This window comes from Primulina eburnea, chromosome 11 (genome assembly GCF_022965805.1).
Source record: "Primulina eburnea isolate SZY01 chromosome 11, ASM2296580v1, whole genome shotgun sequence".
NCBI lineage: Eukaryota > Viridiplantae > Streptophyta > Magnoliopsida > Lamiales > Gesneriaceae > Primulina > Primulina eburnea.
The window spans coordinates 27,175,969-27,185,546 of NC_133111.1; the positions used below are offsets into that span (position 1 = coordinate 27,175,969).

At 37.4% G+C, this 9,578-nt stretch overlaps 1 non-coding gene across 1 annotated transcript; it reads left to right on the top strand.

Annotated features, from left to right (window-relative positions):
• Positions 1-214: 214 nt before the first annotated feature.
• LOC140806422 (small nucleolar RNA R71) lies at positions 215-320 on the top strand. The gene has a single exon (XR_012112498.1). It is a non-coding gene; the product is annotated as a small nucleolar RNA R71 (small nucleolar RNA).
• The last annotated feature ends 9,258 nt before the right edge of the window (positions 321-9,578 follow it).

Genomic DNA, 9,578 nt, shown 5'->3' on the forward strand with positions numbered 1-9,578 from the left:
AGAAAAATCAGTTACCTGGTGAACTCCTGCACTCCTTCGCTGGGTATTTCTTTCAGATTGAAGATGATAGCTGCTAGCAGCCATCTCCTCCAGTAACTCTTATCCTTCTTCCGCAGTCTTCCTCAACAGGTTTCCACATGCAACAACATCTATCATAGTACGGTTAGGAGTAAGCAAACCATAATAAAATGTTTGAACGACTAACCCAAGTGGTAATTCGTGATGTGGGCATCTTTGTAGTAGATCTTTGAAGCGTTCCCATGCCTCAGATAGAGATTCCTGATCGAATTGAGCAAATGTTGTAATGTCTGCCCGCAGCTTCATGTTCTTTGATGGAGGAAAGTATTTAATGAGAAATGCTTTCACCATGTCCTCCCATGTAGTGATCGACCCTACAGGCAAACAATTTAACCATTCTTTAGGTTTATCACGTAAAGAGAAAGGAAACAAACGCAACCTGACAGCATCATCAGAAACTCCATTGAATTTAAAAGTATCGCAGATTTTCTTTTAGGTTTATCACGTAAAGAGAAAGGAAACAAACGCAACCTGACAGCATCATCAGAAACTCCATTGAATTTAAAAGTATCGCAAATTTCAAGAAAATCTGCGATGTGCGTGTTTGGATCATCTACTGCAGTTCCTCCAAATTGGGCTGTGTTCTGAATCATCTGGATTATAGCTGGCTTGATTTCAAATTGATTTGCCCGCACGATAGGCCTCACAACACTAGGGCGTGCACCCTCCAAGGAAGGCTGAGCATACTCTAGCATCGGTATGCGGCATGGTATCTCAACTTGTCTATTTTCACGTTGTTCCTCCTCACGATCGTTCACTTGCCTCTCCATCAGTTCTTTTAGTCTCTGCTGTTGTCTTCTCCTGCGGAAAGTTCTTTCAATTTCAGGATCGAGTTCAAGCTCCCTGTCAAGTGACTTTGGCATGCACTAGACAAGGTATCTAAGATAAAATATGGAGTGTTAGCTCAAGAGAAATAAAATAATACTAAAGGAAATAACTGAAAATAAAATTGTAGATTAACAGTCCCCGGCAACGGCGCCAAAAACTTGATCGAGCAAAACTTGCACAGTAAAATCCCCAATAAAAATATGATTTTGTATGCTCAAAATTAATCGCAAGTGCACGATGTCAAGTAATAATATAGTGTACAAGAGTACGAGTATCGTTCCACTGAAGACTGCGTTTAACAATTATTATTTTCAGTTATTAAATTATTAGCAACGAAAATTGATTTGATTGTTTATTACTACTAACATTAAATAAACGTGCAAATAAAAAGCTTCAAAATCAAGTAATGAAATGTAAAGTGTAAAATGTTGAGTAAAAATTCAATAAGAAATGGATTTGTTGGGAATCTCGGCTCACCTACCCCTCGTTAATTTATCAATTCGTTCGATCGTGATCTACGCTTCCGACAGGATTTCCTATTCTATTGAACACTCTCTCTCGAGCTATGCCAAACTAATTCGACATAATGAAGTAATTAAATGTCTTTAATTATTTATCAAGAGTGAATCGCATTTCGATCTATGAAATCCCCTAGTTTTCGACCCTAAGGACTATGACTATCGGCACGTATCCAATTTCATATATCTATGTAAATTGTAGATCCGCGAATTATACTACTCGTTCCTATCACAAGTTATTCTCTCGAACTCACTTGCAATATAAAAACATTGTCAAAGTTAGATACGCTCTAACAACACGATAAAACAGTAGTAAAATCAAGAATAACGCACAATCGAAATATAAATTAATTCTAATCAACGTTCGGGGTAGGATCCCCTTTAATCCCAACAAATATTGAAGTTTAGCTACTAGAATTCATGATCAAAATAAACAAAACAAAGTTTAAAAGATGAAAACAAAGTTAGAAATACGAGAATGGACGAAAAAACGCGAAGACGACGCCTGGAAAACTTCGATTCTTCAATCCAAGCGCAAAGTGCTCTCCAAGACTTGTGCTCCTCTCCAAGAATGTCTGAATGCCTCTCAATTCGTGCCTCTCCCCCTACCATATCTTCCCTCTCCCGAATTAAGGGAAGAAATCGACCAGCATATCTTTCCAAAAATAGATGGCGCTCGGGCGGTAGAAAACTACTGCTCGAGCGCCACACCTTCTGTAACTTGGCCTTGTGATGTGCGGCATTCGCGCTCGAGCGGTAGAAAACAACCGCTCGAGCGCCGACTCTTCTGTAAGTTGGCCTTTGGGGATCACTTCTCGTGCTCGGGCGGTAGAATTTCACCGCCCGAGCGCCACCCTTTCTGTAAATTTCTTCGGCATTGCTCTTCTTGCGCCCGGGCGGTAGAAAATTACCGCTCGGGCGCCAACTTTTCTGCAGACAAACTTGTTGGCTTAGCACTTGGCTCCGATTTCTGATTTTCCGGCCATTTTTCCTGCAAATTCGTCACGCCCGAGTGAGATATGATAAAATGCAAATGTTTATTCTAAAATGAACAAAATGTGATTGAAATAGACGTATGCACAATGCAAAGCACACACAGACTAATGCAATAAAACACGTAAAAACAACACCAATCAGTGATCATTTAATCAAATTACAAGATTAGATATTAAGTTAACTTATTTTTGGGGACTTTAGGTTTGATGTACGTAGCATAAGTTTTAATTATGATCTTAAGAGTTAAAATTAAATCTTTGTTGGAATTTAAATTTTTCTAGAAAGTTGAGTATGTTTGATGGTTAGGTTACTCGATAGGTGCATCTAAGAATTGAGGTAGACACATCGACTTGAAGAATTTTTTGTAATTTATTAAGAAACTTGAGAATAAGTGAATATGTGTGTTGGAATTATGTTATCTAATACTATTTGGGTTGTGTAAGCTTGAATTTTAAGTATTATGGAATATGTGTTCATACGGAAATTTTGGGTGAAAATAATAATAATAAAAGGAATTAGTTGTGTTCAACATAGGTTAACATGAGATAACTTAGTAAGTTTTATACAATAGAAGTAATTAAGTATTGAGAATACATAAGTATGCGACATTCATTCCAATGAGGAAAGCCAAGGGTCTTAGGCCTCAACTATATTGTAATTGGGAAGAGAATAGTGTAAGCATGTAATTGATACTAGAAGGGTTTTATTATCAAGGTAGAAGATCGATGTTGTACATTTTGGGTTTTATGGATTAACGCTACTCGAAGTTAAGATTTGCAACAATTTAATATTTGGGATGCACTCTTAAATAATTAAGTCACGTAAGTTTGGTGCCGTAAGACAAGATTCAATTCAAAGATCTTAGGTTAATATTATTATGGGGTCGATGTAAGGTTTAACTTCTAAGTGTAATACCAAGGATAGAAGTCGATCAGTAAATTTTGGTGCTAAGGTTTCTTAGGTCGAACTGCATAAATAAAAATGTAATGAGTCAATGAACATTACGGGTATAGTATAAAAAAAGTAAGACGCAATAAAATTTTGACTGCCATTTCTAATATTGGGAAGTTTGAGAAAAGTTGAAATTCGAGGTTATAGAAAAATGAACTAGGTCACCATGGGTCGTTATAAGTTGAGTTTTGCAAACGAGGATTTAGAAGGTATAGTTTATCGGGACCAAGGAGACATAAGGACATCTTAAGATTTATTATTTTATCAGAGTAGCGCCGCGGAAGCGTGGACTATTGGGATACTAAAACTAAGTCTAAACTTTTTGATTATCAAGGATAAACGAATTTCGGGGACGAAATTCAATTTAAGGGGGGGAGATTGTAACGACCCAAAAATTTGAAGGGTCACGTAAACCACATGCATGCAAGTTATTAAATTTCTTTGCTATTTTATTAAATTCTTTTAAATCATAAAATTGATATTTATTTTATTAATTTGTGTTTAATTATTTTTAAGCATTACTATTGAATGATAGAATTTATTTCACGAAATTTTAAAGGTATATGCATTAAAAAAATTTAAGTTTCATTTCGCGCTCGAACGAGGATCTGAGACCGGAAAATTTTCAGGAAAATTATTTTAATTACACGATTTGTTTTTAAATATTAATTTAAGATGTTTTAAAAGTATTTTTCAAGATTTGGGATTTATTGTGTATTTTTAACCGCGAATATTTATCTTTATCGGTACGCAAATTTTAGCGAATCGGGGAAATTTTTGAGGGTTTGGCTAATATTTTCAAAAATTTTCCAACACGAAATATTTTTCGGGAGTATGTTTGGATTTAATGGACCGAATTTTAAGCTTGTTGGGTTCAAAATTCTTTTAAACTTTTTAATTAATAACTAATGCTCATTATCTTGACTATTAGCCATTTAAATATGGCATTATTGGATACCCTACATCAATTAAAATACCACCAGCCAACACCCCATTCATAATTCATTATCCTCTCGGTTTTCTCAGCAATAACCTCAAGGAAATATTAGCCATCTCCATTCCTTGCAAGAGAAACTCATCCGGTGACTCCTCGGCGCGTGTTTTCTCCAAGTTTTTGTTCAAATAAATCCAAGGCACGCTTTGTATCATTCTTTATGCATAATCCACATTTTATACGCTGATGGTTGTGCTCATGCATGAAACTTTTCGATATAAGCTTGTGTACGAAATTCTTCGGTTTTCAAGTGCTTTCTTCCATCCTATAATTGTTGCTCACGTTTTTATTTGTCTTTTGATGTAAAGGGGACTGCCGAGGGTGCTGAGTGCTGTTAAGGTCGTGATTATGATGTCTAAGGGCTGTTGTTGAGGTGTGTTAAACTCTAGTCGAATAACGATCAAGAGTAGGCGGGATCGAAAGTTTGAGGAGTAGATTGGTTGTTGGGGTAGTCACGCCTGTGCAAGGGCATCTCGAGACCTGGAACAGATCATGAGGGCTCTGAATAACGGTCAAGGGAGGGTTCGAACACAGCTAGGACAAGACGGGTAGCCGCTCGAGCGTTGCACGTGGGGGTTGTTCGAGTATGCTTAGCGAATTGACAAATCGGCTGGTTTTCTGTATGTGTTGGTGCAGCAGCTTTTAGTGACGTTTTGGCTTAGTTTAGAACGGTCATTAGGGTCCTAATGGTGAACTTTAATGGCTGGACAGGTGGTTGTATAAGAGGGGACCGAAAGGTTTAAGATTTGGGGGCCATGTGTTGGAGTATGATCATAGAAAGGGGGACCGAGAGTTTGTTATTTCCTGGAAGTTTCAGCTGTGGGTTTAGGGGCTTGGTTACATTGTTTTAGGACCTATAAGTGTTCGTAAGATATGGTAAAAAGTTGAGAAAAAGTTGGTTGAGTTTCGAGTTCATTCAGGTTAAAACCGGGACCTCGATCCAAGTTTTAAAACAATTCGGTTAAGTTTATGAAATGAGCTCGAGTTTACGTCTAGGGATGCTTTTAAATATGTTTTGGGACACTTTTAAGAGTTTGGTAAGTTTCGGATCAAAATAATGAGTTTTGGAATTATTCGGTGTTTAATTGCCGCACGAAATGTTAATTAAAAGATTAATTGAAACGCCTAGATTTAAGCTTAATAAAATTATGGAAAATTATATTTAAGCTCAAATAATTATTATAAGTCTAATTTTTTAAATTGGGAATTTTATGATAAGGTTTGGTTTAATACGAGATTAAAATTCATTAATATGTTATAGTTAAAGATTAATTTAAAAGTCATCGATTTAAGCCAAATAAAAATATAGGAAAATTAGTGTAGGCTTAAATAACTATTTGGGACATGTTAGAGTCAATGGAATTAAGAAAATATCAAAAAGGTGAAATTTTACGTCTAGTGGCAAAACAGAAATTTTTGGGTTTCCAGGGGCAAAATGGTCATTTTGCACCCGAGATGAGATTTTGGTCCTGACAGCGCCCTGAGCACATTTTATCATGTTTTAAATATTTATGCGTCATGTTTACGATTTTTACGCAATTATGATAAATACGGTGCATGCTTGGTTTAAAAGAAAAATTACGTATATGCATGATTTTATTAAATGATGAATATGATGACACATTTTGAAGAAGTGATTTAGTTGTGACTAACACGATGATACGATGATATGATGATATGATTAAAGATATCGTGATGGAAAAGGCCTAGAGGGAGCCCGTTTACGGGAAAAGGCCCCAGAGAGAGCCGACGATCGTATTTCCATTGACATGATATGATGATATGATAGGTCAGGGCTCAGTTGACGGGTGAGAGTGTCGCTGATGTCCCCACCGCCCGGTACCGTGGTTACACGTAGATGGATCCATCGACTGACATGATGATACGAAAGTCACAACTAATGAACTGAATCAATTAAAAAGAAAATGTATATGTATATGATGACATGAGATGACATGCTTTAATACGATATGATTTTACACGACACGTATACGTATATGATTACATGGGATGACATGCTTTAATACGATATGATTTTACACGTCACGTATACGTATATGATGACATGAGATGATATGTTTTTGACACGATACGATTTACACGACACATATACGTATATGATGACATGAGATGACATGCATTGAAACGATACGATTTTACACGACACATTTACGTTATGTTTTTAAATTCATGAAAGATATGTTGAGTATGATATTTTTTACTGCAGTGTGCTATGTATATGTACTTGTTATTCCTGGTACAGGTGTGTTGAGTCTTTAGACTCACTAGGCGTGTGTGATGCAGGTGAGCTTAATGATGAGGAGACTGGAGGTGCCGAACTCTGAGTAGGCAGAACTGGTGTGGTGACACGACCCGAGGACCAAATGTGTTCCACATTAGGATTTATGAGGTTGAGAGGAGATGAATATTTTCATACGTTAATGATTTTTAAGATTTTTATATGTTTATGTTCACGTATGATTTTAGACGTGTTTGGTTATTTTAAAATACGCTATTTTTACTGACAAATATTTAAGATCCTTTTTGAATGTTATATTTTTCTGTGCAGCTCATGCATGCGAAACGTTTAAATGATTTTGAAAATGTGAGTTTTATTATATAAAAAAAAATATTTCCGCACTTTTTAAACTAGTAGACGTCACATGCCACCACTTCATGTGTGTTATCAGCTTCCTCCTGAGTTATTGCATACACCTGGGCATTAGTCTTGTTTTCATTATGCTTTCTGAGTCCCGTTCCTTTTTCTTTGTTTTCCGGACATTCTTTAATTCGATGACCCACATGTCCACACTTGAAACATGCACCTATCTTCCGATAGCATTCTCCTGTATGATACTGTTTACAGGTGTCGCACCACTTCCCTTCCCTATTGCTAGTATTGCCAGAGCTTCCTTTGAAAGGCCCACTTGAATAATTTGGTTTCTTAAACTTGGGACCATTCTGAGCAGATTGATTGACCATCGGTCTTTTGTTCTTTTTTTCTTCCTCGCGGCATTTGATATCCGTTTCTGCGCTCATCGCAGCGCCCATCAAATCCGCAAAACTGATTGGCTTGAATACTGCCAAAGCTGACTGAATCTGGCTGTTGAGTCCCTTTTTAAACGATGATTTTTTAGCGTTTCATCAGACATGATTGTTGGGACAAAGGTTCCCAGATCATTGAACCGTGAAGTGTATTCCATCACTGACATGTCCGGAGCCTGCTTGAAGTTTTTGAACTCGCTCAACTTCTGCAGACGAAATTCGGCTGGGTATTATTGTTTCAAAAATTCTTTCTTAAAAATCTGCCATGTGATCTCTTCCACTTCAGCCAGAGATGATGACACAGTTTCCCACCATTTCCTAGCTCGGTCTTCCAAAAACAGTTTCACAACCTCCACTCTTAGTTCTTCAGGTATTTCCAGTAAATGCCGTTGTGTTTCGACATTCTTGAGCCAGTTGTGGCTGAGTTCTAGGTCTGGGTTCCAAGCGAAAGTTGGAACTCGATTTCACCTCAGAGATTCATAATGGTATTTAATCCCACGCGGTTGTGGTTCTTGGGGTTGTTGGATGGAATTAGCCAATGGGTTCACAAATCCTTGCAATGTCGCAGCTACAATAGTAGCTATTGCCATCATATCTTCTTGACTGAGATTTACTCTCGGTGGTGGTGATGGATTTTCATTTTGGTTGGCGCCACGAGGGTTACGGTTGTTTCGAGGTGGTCTGCCTGCCATTTCCTATAAACATATATTTTATTAATTTATTTACCATAGTGTAAAATCAAAATATTTTCATTACATTTTGAAAGTCATACAAGAAAAAGTTTCAAAAAAAAAAGATTAATCAAATAATTCTGAATACAATTGATGCCTAATCTAAAGTTCTCTCCCTACTCGTATATAACTTCACTGTTTCCTACTGCCTCATTAATTTCTTCTTCTTCAATAGGATTTTCTTCTTGGTTAGCTTCGAGTTCCTCTAAGAGCTCCTCCATATTGATCATGTTATTCTTTAGCTGATCAATATGATTTTGCAACTGTGTGTTGTGGTGGTTAAGGTTATTTACTTGCTCCTGAAGGTGTTGTATTGTTGATTGATTTACTTTTTCGTCGATTTCTCGTTCGTCGATCCGTTCCTGAAGATGGCGTTTTTTTTAGAAGTCTCTCATCCCGGATTTGGAGTGTCAAAAGCCTATCTTGAGCTATGTTCAATTCTTTCTTGGTGATTTCGTGTTGTCGCTCAGACTCTAGGTGGTAGGCAGCATAGCGCCTAACGTCGTCGTGCAGTCTTTTTTCTTCCACTCTTTCCTCACGAAGATCCTCCATCATGCATACGTTATTCCCATCCAACTGGTAGTTATCTCTCTTGAGTTTTTCATTTTTTCTTTCAATATTATAATCTCTGCCTCCTTTTCTTCAAGTTGTTTTTGAAGTTCAGTTATAATGGTTTGAGGATCCATGTTTGCTTTCCTATAAAAGTTAAAAGAAATTAATTTCTTATAGACAGATTTATAAAATACTTTATCAATTTTGATATGTAAATGCAATAATATTAGAATAAGGTGATACACATAATATTTTCTTAATCATAATTTTATTACAATCCAAATATAATCTTGATACTAATATATCATCTCTCCTCCGTCGCTGTCGCTATCATTGTCGCTGTCGCCATCGGCCACCTCCATCGCTGCTTCCTCCTCTTCCTCCATGTTCTCTATCACCAGATGCAGGTAGTTATTCTGATCTTGAAGTCTGTCCATAGTGCCGTGGAGCTTCGAAATGTACCGATCCTGCTTGGCGTTGAACTCCTCTTGACGCTGACGGGCCTGAGTAGCACGGCCTCGCTCTATCTATACTCTCTCCAGCAAATCCTTGTTGAGTGAAGCTAAGCACGTGATGCGAGCAGAATAAGTCGGTATCTGTAGAAGTTGGCTCTCAACCAGGTCCAAATGGTGGTCCAAATGGTGAGTCAATCGTTGTACGTCAGTCTCAAGTATGTGTCTGATCTCACTAATCTCCAGATTTTCCAATTGTTCCTTAGCAAGTTGTGCCTTCAAAGTCGCAATCTCTTTATCCTGGTTATCTATCGTAAGCTGGCGCATGTGAAGGGCAGCCTGAGCGCGAGTATGTGGAGCAGCCATTCCCTAGGATAAAAATCGAGGTAAAGCATCAGAATCGTATAAAGGATAGAATGGCACAAATAATGGA